This window comes from Hyaena hyaena, unplaced genomic scaffold (assembly GCF_003009895.1).
Source record: "Hyaena hyaena isolate Hyena2069 unplaced genomic scaffold, ASM300989v1 scaffold_65, whole genome shotgun sequence".
Classification (NCBI taxonomy): Eukaryota; Metazoa; Chordata; class Mammalia; order Carnivora; family Hyaenidae; genus Hyaena; species Hyaena hyaena.
The window spans coordinates 80,372-90,096 of NW_024080697.1; the positions used below are offsets into that span (position 1 = coordinate 80,372).

The window sequence follows — 9,725 nt, forward strand, 5'->3', positions numbered from 1 at the left end:
TCCTGATCTCAGGGGGAAAGCTCTCAGTTTTTCCCCGTTGAGGATGATGTTAGCTGAAGGCTTCTCATAGATGGCTTTGATGATGTTTAAGTAGGTTCCTTCTATCCCGACTTTCTCCAGAGTCTTTATTAAGAAGGGATGCTGTATTTTGTCAAATGCTTTTTCTGCATCTATTGACAAGATCATATGGTTTTTATCTTTTCTTTTATTGATATGATGTATCACATTGATTGATTTGCGAATGTTGAACCAGCCCTGTAACCCAGGAATGAATCCCACTTGATCTTGGTGGATGATTCTTTTTATATGCTACTGGATTCGATTTGCAAGGATCTTGTTGAGAATTTTCGCATCCGTATTCATCAAGGATATTGGCCTATAGTTCTCTTTTTTTTTGCTGGATTTCTATCTGGCTACCTCCAAACTTTTTTAATCCCATACCCATTACTAAAACCTTTTGAGTATATCCCCTCAATATATGTATATTTAAATTACATTTAGACATTATTATGGTCATATATATTAAATGTGTATATAAATATTAAATGAACAAAGTAGGAAGTGTTTAAATGATGAGATGATAAATATAATAATAGCCACAAAAAGTAGAAATAATCCAAATGCCCATCAACTGATGAATTAATTTTTAAAATTGGTATATACAGCAGTGTCTAGCTGGCTTAGTAGAGCATGTTACTCTTGATATCAGGGTTGTAAGTTCAAGCCCCATGCTGGGTATAGAGATTACTTAAAAATAAAATCAGGGGCACCTGGATGGCTCAGTCAGTTGAGCGTCTGACTCCTGGTTTTGGCTCAGGTCATGATCTCACAGTTTATGAGTTCAAGTGCCACATCAGACTCTGTGCTGACAGTGTGGAACCTGCTTGGGATTCTCTCTGTCTCTTTCTTTCGGTTCCTCCCCCACTCTGTCTCCCAAAACAAACTTTTAAAAAATTTAATAAAAATCATAAATTTATAAATTCATAAAGAAATAAACAAAATTGGTGTATCCGTACAGTAGAATAGTACTCAGCAATAAAAAGGCACAATGCTGATACATGCTATAATAGGATGGATCTCAAGAACGTTAAGGTAAGTGAAAGAATCTGGACAGAAGACCATGTGTTGTATGATTCCATTTATATCAAACCTCCAGGAAAAGGAAATTTTTAGAGACAGAAAGTAGATTAGTGATTACTTGAGGCTGGGGTTAGAAACAAGAATTGACTACAAACAGGCAGAAGGGACTTCTATGAGGTGATGAAAACGTTCTAAAACTGAATTGTGGTGATAACTATGCAATTTTGTAAATTTACTAAAAATAACTGAGTCATACCCTTACAACAAGTGAATTTTATGTATATAAGTGATGTGTCAATAAAACTGCTTGAAAACAAAAACTAAATATAATGTGAATATCTTAATGCAGATATCTATGCAAAGTAAGTTTCCAATAGTCTAGAAAACAGAAAACTGGAAGTAAAAAAGCTTGTTAAGGGGGCTAACTGACAGTCAAAAGATACCATGGAGACCTAAATGTAAGACAGTGACAGTGAGAATGCGAAAAGGACTTGCTTCAAGTTAAAATGCAGAGTAAGGGTATCAAATTATCACATCAAAAATTATTGAGATTGCATATTTAACAGGTACATATTACATTAATAAAATAAATAATATTCTTATTAATGTTAAAATAACAAAGAACAGACCCAATAATACAATCTCAGCTTTGCTCTGGTGAATGAATTAATTTAATTTTTAAAAGCTTTTAAATGTTTATTTATTTTGAGAGAGAGAAAATCCCCAGCAAGCTCAGCACCATCAGCACAGAACCCACGTGGAGTCGATTTTGCAAGCCATGAGCTCATGACCTGAGCCGAAACCAAGAGTCGGACGTTTAACTGACTGAGCCACCCAGGTGCCCCAAGAGTTAATTTTAATTTAGTACCCTGGGCTCTGAGAAATTCCTTCTTATGGCATTGTCATCACTTTACAGACTTGACTCTGTAAGGTGTGCAAGCCTCTATTCTCCTTTACTTCTCAATCAATGTGTCACAAATCAGATAAACTGCAACGTGATGGACAGTGGTATAGTTTTATGATATGTATAACCAGGTTTTCTTATGATTTATAGACTATGAAAATAAACAACACATTTTTCATTCAATCATGTTCTTCTATTAAACAGAACTTTTTAATAAATATAAACTAGTATTAACATATACTCCAAAAGAGATGGTAACTTAAACAAATATCAATGTCAAAACACATTGTTAATCTTTTTTTAAAAAATGTTTTAATGTTTGTTTATTTTTTGAGAGAGACAGAAAGACAGTGTGTGAGTGGGGGTGGGGGTGAAAGAGAGGTAGACATAGAATTGGAAGCAGGCTCCAGGCTCTGAGCTAGCTTTCTCAGAAGCTAACATTTCTTTAAAATATTATAATCAGGTTAAAATCAAGATAAATCTATATCTCTAATGATATCTTATAATGTAAAATACTTCTGTCTTTATGAGTGATTAAGTTATTATAATATGCAGAATTTCTAATTTACTGAATTGATAAAAAGAAAACTTAGTACTTCACATAACATGAAACATCATCCTATGTGTCAAAAGGCAAGAAAAAAATGCAGAAAATAAGCCTAGCTCTATTAAACACTATAAATAGTTAAGCATTAAGGGTGCCTGGGTGGTTCAGTCAGTTGAGCATCCGACTCTTGATTTCAGCTCATGTCATGTTCCCAGGGTTGTGGGATTAAGTCCTGAGCCAGGCTCGACGCTCAGTGTGGAGCCTACTTAAGATTCTCTTTCCCTCTGCCCCTCTCCCCTGCTTGCATGCTCTCTCAAAATAATAATAATAAGCATTAAAAAACAATGTCCTATTCAACACTGTACTAGACATTCTAGCTAGAGAATTAAGAAAAAGATATAAAAGAGATCCAACTTAGAAAGGAATAAGTAAAACTATTTCTATTCTTAGGTGATATGATTCTATATGTATAAAACCCCAAAGAATACACATAAACAACAAAAAACCCTACCAGAGCTAATAAATGATATTAGCAAATTTGCAGGGTACAATTTCAACATACAAAATCAGTTGTGTTTCTATTAAATACGCAATTAAAATATACAATTAAGTATTGCGATTAAATATGCAAAAAGGAAATTAAGAAAACAATGCCATCTATCATAGCATCCAAAAGAATAAAATAGCTAAAAATAACCGAGGAGGTCAACACTGTAAACTACAAGGCACTGCTAAAAGAAATTAAATAAGACTAAGTAACTGAAAAGAATTCCATGTTCATGGACAGGAAAAGTTAATATTGTTGAAATGGAAATACTACCCAAAGTAATCTACAGATTTAAAGCAATCCCTACCAAAATTCCAACAGCCTTTTTTGCAGAAATAGAAAAGCCAATCTTGAAATTCATATGGAATCTCAAGGGATCCAAAGCTATCTTGAAAAAGAAGACCTGAGTTAAAAGACTCACACTTCCTCATTTCAAAACTTAACCACAAATTACAGTAATCAAAACAGTATGGTACTGACATAAAAACAGACATATATCAATGGACTAGAATTGAGAGACCAGAAATAAACCCAAATATCTATGGCCAATTGATTTTCAGCAAGGGTGCCAAGACTATTTAATGAGAGAAAAGAGTCTTTTCAACAAAGGAACAAAGGGAGCTGGGACAACGAGATAGCTACATGACAAAAAAAAAAAAAAAAAAAAGAAAAAAAGATGGGGCCTTACCTTATACATTATAAATAAAATTAAATCAATCTTACACCATACATACCAAAATTAATTCGAAATGGATCAAAAACTTAATTGTATGACCTAAAACTATAAAACTCTTATAAGAAAACATAGGGGAAAGCTTCATCACATTGGATTTAGTAATGTTTCCTTAAAAATAACGCCAAAGGGGCGCCTGCATAGCTCAGTTAAATGTCCCACTCTTGCTCTCAGCCTGGGTCTTGATCTCAGGGTTGTGAGTTAAGGGCTCCTTGCTAGACATGAAGTCTACTTGGAGGGAGGGAGGAAAGAAGGGAGGAAGGCAGACAGACCAAAAGCAAAGGTAAACAAAATAAAATAGCTATACTGGACTACTTCAAAATTACAAATTTCTCATCAAAAGACACAATCAATGGAGTGAAAAGGCAACATACAGACTGGGAGAAAATGTTGGCAAATTTTATAAGATAAGGGGTAATATCCAGAATCCCTATAACAACAAAGAAACAAACAACTCAATAAGAAAATAACTAAAGGACTTGAATATTCTCCGAAGAAATATACAAATGGCCAAGAAGCACATGAAAAGATACTCAGATGCTCTAATCATTAATGATGTACTAGTCATTAGGGAAATACAAATCAAAATCATAATGAGATACCACCTCATACCCATTAAGATGACTATTATTGTAAAACTAAATAAAAAATGAAAATAACAAGTGTTGATAAGGATGCAGAAAAACTGGAACTCTTATGCACTAATGGTGGGAATGTAAAATGGTACAACTACTCTGGAAAATAAGGCAGTTCCTAAAAAATTAAACACAATTACTTTATGATCTTGCAATTCCACTTCCTGGTACATACCCAAAAGAACTGAAAGCAGGGACCCAAAGAGATATTTGTACATCAATGTTCTTAGCAGCATTATTCACAATAGTTAAAAGGTAGGAGCAACGAAGTGCCTATGAAAGGATGAATGGATAAATAAAATGTGGTATATACATATAATGGAATATTATTTACCCTTAAAAATGAAGGAAATTCTGGGGCATCTGGGTGGCTCAGCTGGTTGAGCTTCCAACTTCAGCTCAGGTCATGATTCATGGTTCCTGAGTTTGAGCACTGCCTCAGGCTCTGTGCTGACAGCTTGGAGCCTGGAGCCTGCTTCAGATTCTGTGTCTCCCTCTCTCCACCCCTCCCCTATTCACTCTCCCCCTCTCCTCTCAAAAATAAACATTTTAAAAAATTTTTAAAAATGCATGAAATTCTGACATGTATTATATCAAATGTCCTTGAGGACATTATGCTCAGTGAAATAAGCCAGTTACAAAAAGACAATTCTGTATGATTTCATTTACAGGAGGTACCTAGAGTAGTCCAATTCATAGACAGAAACAGAGTCCTGGTTGCCGGAGATGAGAGGAAGGGGAGAATAGGGAGTTGTTGTTTAATAGGTAGAGAGTTTCAGTTTCACAAGATGAAAAGTTCTGGAGATTAGGTTTTAAACAATGTGAATGTATTTATTAACATTACCGAACTGTACACTAAAGAAGTTAATATGGTAAATTTTCTAGCATGCCAATCACTTCCTTACCACAAATTTTAAACACTTTTGTTACATATTTCATACACAAAAAGGTATTATACTTTTTTAAAAAATTTTTAATGTTTATTTTTCAGACAGAGACAGAGCACAAGTGGAGGATGGGCAGACAGAGGGGACACAGAATCTGAAGCAGGTTCCAGGCTCTGAGCTGTCAGCACAGAGCCTGATGCGGAGCTAGAACTCACAAACGGTGAGATCATGACCTGAGGCCAAGTTGGAAGCTTAACCGACTGAGCCACCCAGGCATCCCAGGGTTATACTTTTTAATAGTGAGGGTGGGGAGTTTGAGAGAATAAAGTCGCATAACTTCTGTTTTGCCAAAAATCTGTATAAGCATGAACTGAATGTCATTTTTCAACCTTCACTATAATTTGAGAGATCAGAATACTAAGGGGAAAAAAAGAATAAAGAATACTGATTAGTAAGATAACCAATAACCCCAAAGAAATATAATTTCTACTTTACAGAATTATTCAAAAATCTTTTTTAAATTTTAAAAATGCAAAATAAAATACTATTACACAGTCATTCATTTTTACAAGAGAACTTTATCATTTACCTCCTTCCATGGACTGAATAAAATGTCAGAGTAAATACAATCATATTCACAAGGTCTATAGGGTGTTTTAGAAGTTTTTATTGTTAGGGCACGTGGGTGGCTCAGTCAGTTAAGCGTCTGTCTTCAGCCTAAGTCATGGTCTCACTGTTCCCGAGTTAGGGCCCTGCGCCAGACCCTGTGTGGACAGCTCAGAGCCCAGAGCCTGTTTTGGATTCTGTGTCTCTCTTTCTCTCTCTGCCCCTCCCCTGCTCACATTCTGACTCTCTCTCACTCTCAGAAATAAACACTAAAAAAAATTTTTAAATGCTTAAAATAGGGGCACCTGGTGGCTCAGTCAGCTAAGCATCTGACTCTTAGTTTTGGCTCAGATCATGATCTTGTGGTCTGTGATTGATCAAGCCTTGTGCTGGGCTCTGCGCCGAGGGTGTAGCACAGAGCCTGTCTGGGATTCTCTCTCTCCCATTATCTCTCTCTGCACCTCCCCTACTCTCTCTTTCTCTCTCTCTCAAAATAAGTTTAAAAATGCTTAAAACAAAAAAGAAGGCAAGTTAATGATGAAATATCTGTGTATATATACACATATAATTTGTTGCTGTTGTTATTTTAAGATATAATATTTTACACTACTCATTATTCTCAACCTATACTGGAAAATATCTCATCTTGTTTTTAAATGAAAGCAAAACAGCTTTCCCAATTATTACACCTTTGAATTAAAGTATATTGTTTCAAATAATGAAATCTTGCCATTTACAACAACATGGATGGAACTAGCAGGTATTATGCTAGGGGAAGTCAGTCAGAGAAAGACAAATATCATGATTTCACTCATATGTGGAATGAGAAACTCAACAGATGAACATAGGGGAAGATAAGGAAAAATAAGATAAAAACAGTGAGGGAAGCAAATCATAAGAGACTTCTAAATACAGAGAACAAACTGAGGGTTGCTGGAGGGGAGGGGGGTATGGGTTAAATGGGTGATGGGTATTAAGGAGGGCACTTTTCAGGATGAGCACTGGGTGTCATTATGCAAGCGATCAATCACTGGGTTCTACTCCTGAAGCCAAGACTACACTGTATGTTAACTAACTTAAATTTAAATTTAAAAAATACAAATATTGTTTCACAAACCCAGTCAATTCTAATTATTCACAGTTAAGAACAAACTTCTGAGATTACTTCTATTGTTCCAATAGCTGGTTCGGTCATTTTCCACTGTAGGAAAATGAAAGTACTCCACCTGTGAGTACTTGGGAAATAGGACTGTACCAATTCTGCCAAATTAGGCTCATATCTAGACAGCAAAAAAATTTTCTGGGTCTAAGAAACAATAAGTGTGTGCATATATATATATAATAGTACATATTAATTACAGTTTATTTCCCACCTATAGTGAATGGACCAACATCTCCATGTAATACTTAGAGGATTATCTAAAAATATAATCCCATTACATCCAGAAATTACGTACTAGCTATATTCAAACCTGCCACAGGTAATTTATATAATTGGTGAGTAAGAGTGATTGATACAACCAAATACTCTACAACCTTGCAAGTTTTCTTGTTCCACTGAAAAAAAATTTTTAATATTATCAGAAATTTAGCAGGTAAAATTGTACAATCCTAAAAAAGATCACATAGTTTTCCTTAAAAGAAGTAGACAAAACAAACTTGATGCATATAACAACACTAGCACTAGTTTCTTAAATCTACCATATTGGAAACCAGTTTCCCAAATAATTCTCCAATTAGTAATATAAGGGGGGAGGAGAAAAAAATAGCCTTTAAACTAAAATAAAAGCATTTTCTCAAAAAACCAAAGCTACAGATCTTATTTTTTAATGTTTACTTATTTATTGGGGGGGGGGGGAAGGGGTAGGGGACAGCAGAGAATATCAGGCAGGTTCCATGCTGTCAGCACAGAGCCTGGTAAGAACCTCAAACTCAGAAACTGTGAGATCATGACCTGAGCTGAAATCAAGAGTCAGACACTCAACCAATGGAGCCACCCAGGTGCCCCCAAATCTTATTTTGCATCTTGTTTATAATCTGTTGTCTCTATTTTTCAATATGCTGCTTTGCTGATACAAACAAAAATTCAAAATCTATCTTACCTCTTCCTGTTTAGGTATCTTATTTTCACCATTGTACTCTACTTAGACAAGAAAAACATGCAAAATTCTTACTGGACTCAGGCACCATAATTTCCTGCCAATATTCCTTTTTATGTATTATACATGTTACTTGTACTCTTGATCTTAAAAGTAATACAAACTATGGTTCATCATATTCTTCAAAGATGGCTACAATAGCAGATTGCTTCCTATGTGCTCTTCTTACAATGAGATGTTGATATTCCTCACTTCAAGTGGTGTGGTCTAGGTCTACTGCTCCCCTGAACCAAGGTGGGCCTTTATGACTACTTCAATTAACAGAAGAAAGCAAAGTAAGACTACGTGACTTCCAAAACTACATCAAATATGCCATGCAACTTCACCTTGTTCTCTTGGGATGCTCTCTCTTGGAACCTAGCCACCATGCTGTGAGGAAGCCAAGCAGCCAAAAGAAAAGGTCATGTGTAGGTGTTCTGGCCAAGAGCCCAGGCTGAGGTCCCTGCCAATAACCAGCATTAACCACCAGACACATGGCTGTGCAAGCCTTCAAATGATTCCAGCGCCCAGCCACCAAGCCACCCTAACCGTTCCAGCTACTCCACCTCAGACCACATATGAACAGAGACACACTGTCCCCACAAAGTAAGTCTTGACCATATTACAGAAACATAATCAAAATAAATGATTGGTATGTTTTGAACCACTAAGTTAACAACAGATAACACAAGCTCATAATAAAATTTGGAAAATGCACAAAAAGAAAGAAGAAACCTTTAATTACCCTAAGTTTCACCACTGTTAACATTTTGACACATATTTTACCATCAAGAAAATATTTTGCCCCACTCACCTAAGATTTCAAATGCTTTGTTTTTATCAGAATAAAGGGTCAAAATTTTAAAGGTGGTCAATTGTTTGTATCTAACCAGAAACAGGAAGAAAAAGCATTACAATCATTCTACTATTCTTATCTTTACTCTTTCACATACCTGTCCTTAGTGAGTTCTGAGGATGGCTGGTATACCAATATTCCAATCTATGGATGTGAATCAAGATGTTGGGTTGCGACAGTAGCTGCAATGGACCGCCTCCCTGGAAGAAATTGCTGAAGCCCCAAATCTGAAATTTTTAAGGAAAGAAAATGTTAAATATAAACATTTCCTTTCAATCACTTATATTTCCATCTCCACAATTAAATGAGTGCTGGCAAAGTAGGTTAAGATTACATGTAAGTGAATGCACAGGTTTCACTGAAAGTGGAGAGTAGGGTAATGTAGATTCAAGTTCCAGCTCCACTTCTTACTAAATATGTGATCTTACTTAAAGAACAAATTCTCAGGACACCTAGGTGGCTCAGTCAGTTAAGTGTCCCACTTTGGCTCAAGTCATGATCTCCTGGTTTGTGAGTTTGAGCCCCATATCAGGCTCTTTGCTAATAGCTGGGAGCCTAGAACCTGCTTCGGAGTGAGTGAGTGAGTGAGTGAGTGTGTGTGAGTGTGTGAGAGAGAGAGAGAGAGAGAGAGAGAGAGAGAGGGGAGAGGGGAGAGAGGAGAGAGTCGCGCATCCCGCCCCGCGCTGGGAGCCTAGAACCTGCTTGGGCGGGGAGAGAGAGAGAGAGAGTGTGTGTGTGTGTGTGTGTGTGTGTGTGTGTGAGAGAGAGAGAGAGAGAGAGAGAGAGAGAGAG

General features: G+C 36.2%; 1 long non-coding RNA gene across 1 annotated transcript in view; it reads right to left on the reverse strand.

Annotated features, from left to right (window-relative positions):
- Positions 1-9,725, reverse strand: part of LOC120231990 — an 89,593-nt gene that overhangs the window by 38,808 nt on the left and 41,060 nt on the right. Inside the window, exon 2 of the long non-coding RNA XR_005528471.1 lies at positions 9,031-9,160. This is a non-coding gene — a long non-coding RNA (uncharacterized LOC120231990). The remainder of the gene's footprint in view (positions 1-9,030; positions 9,161-9,725) is intronic.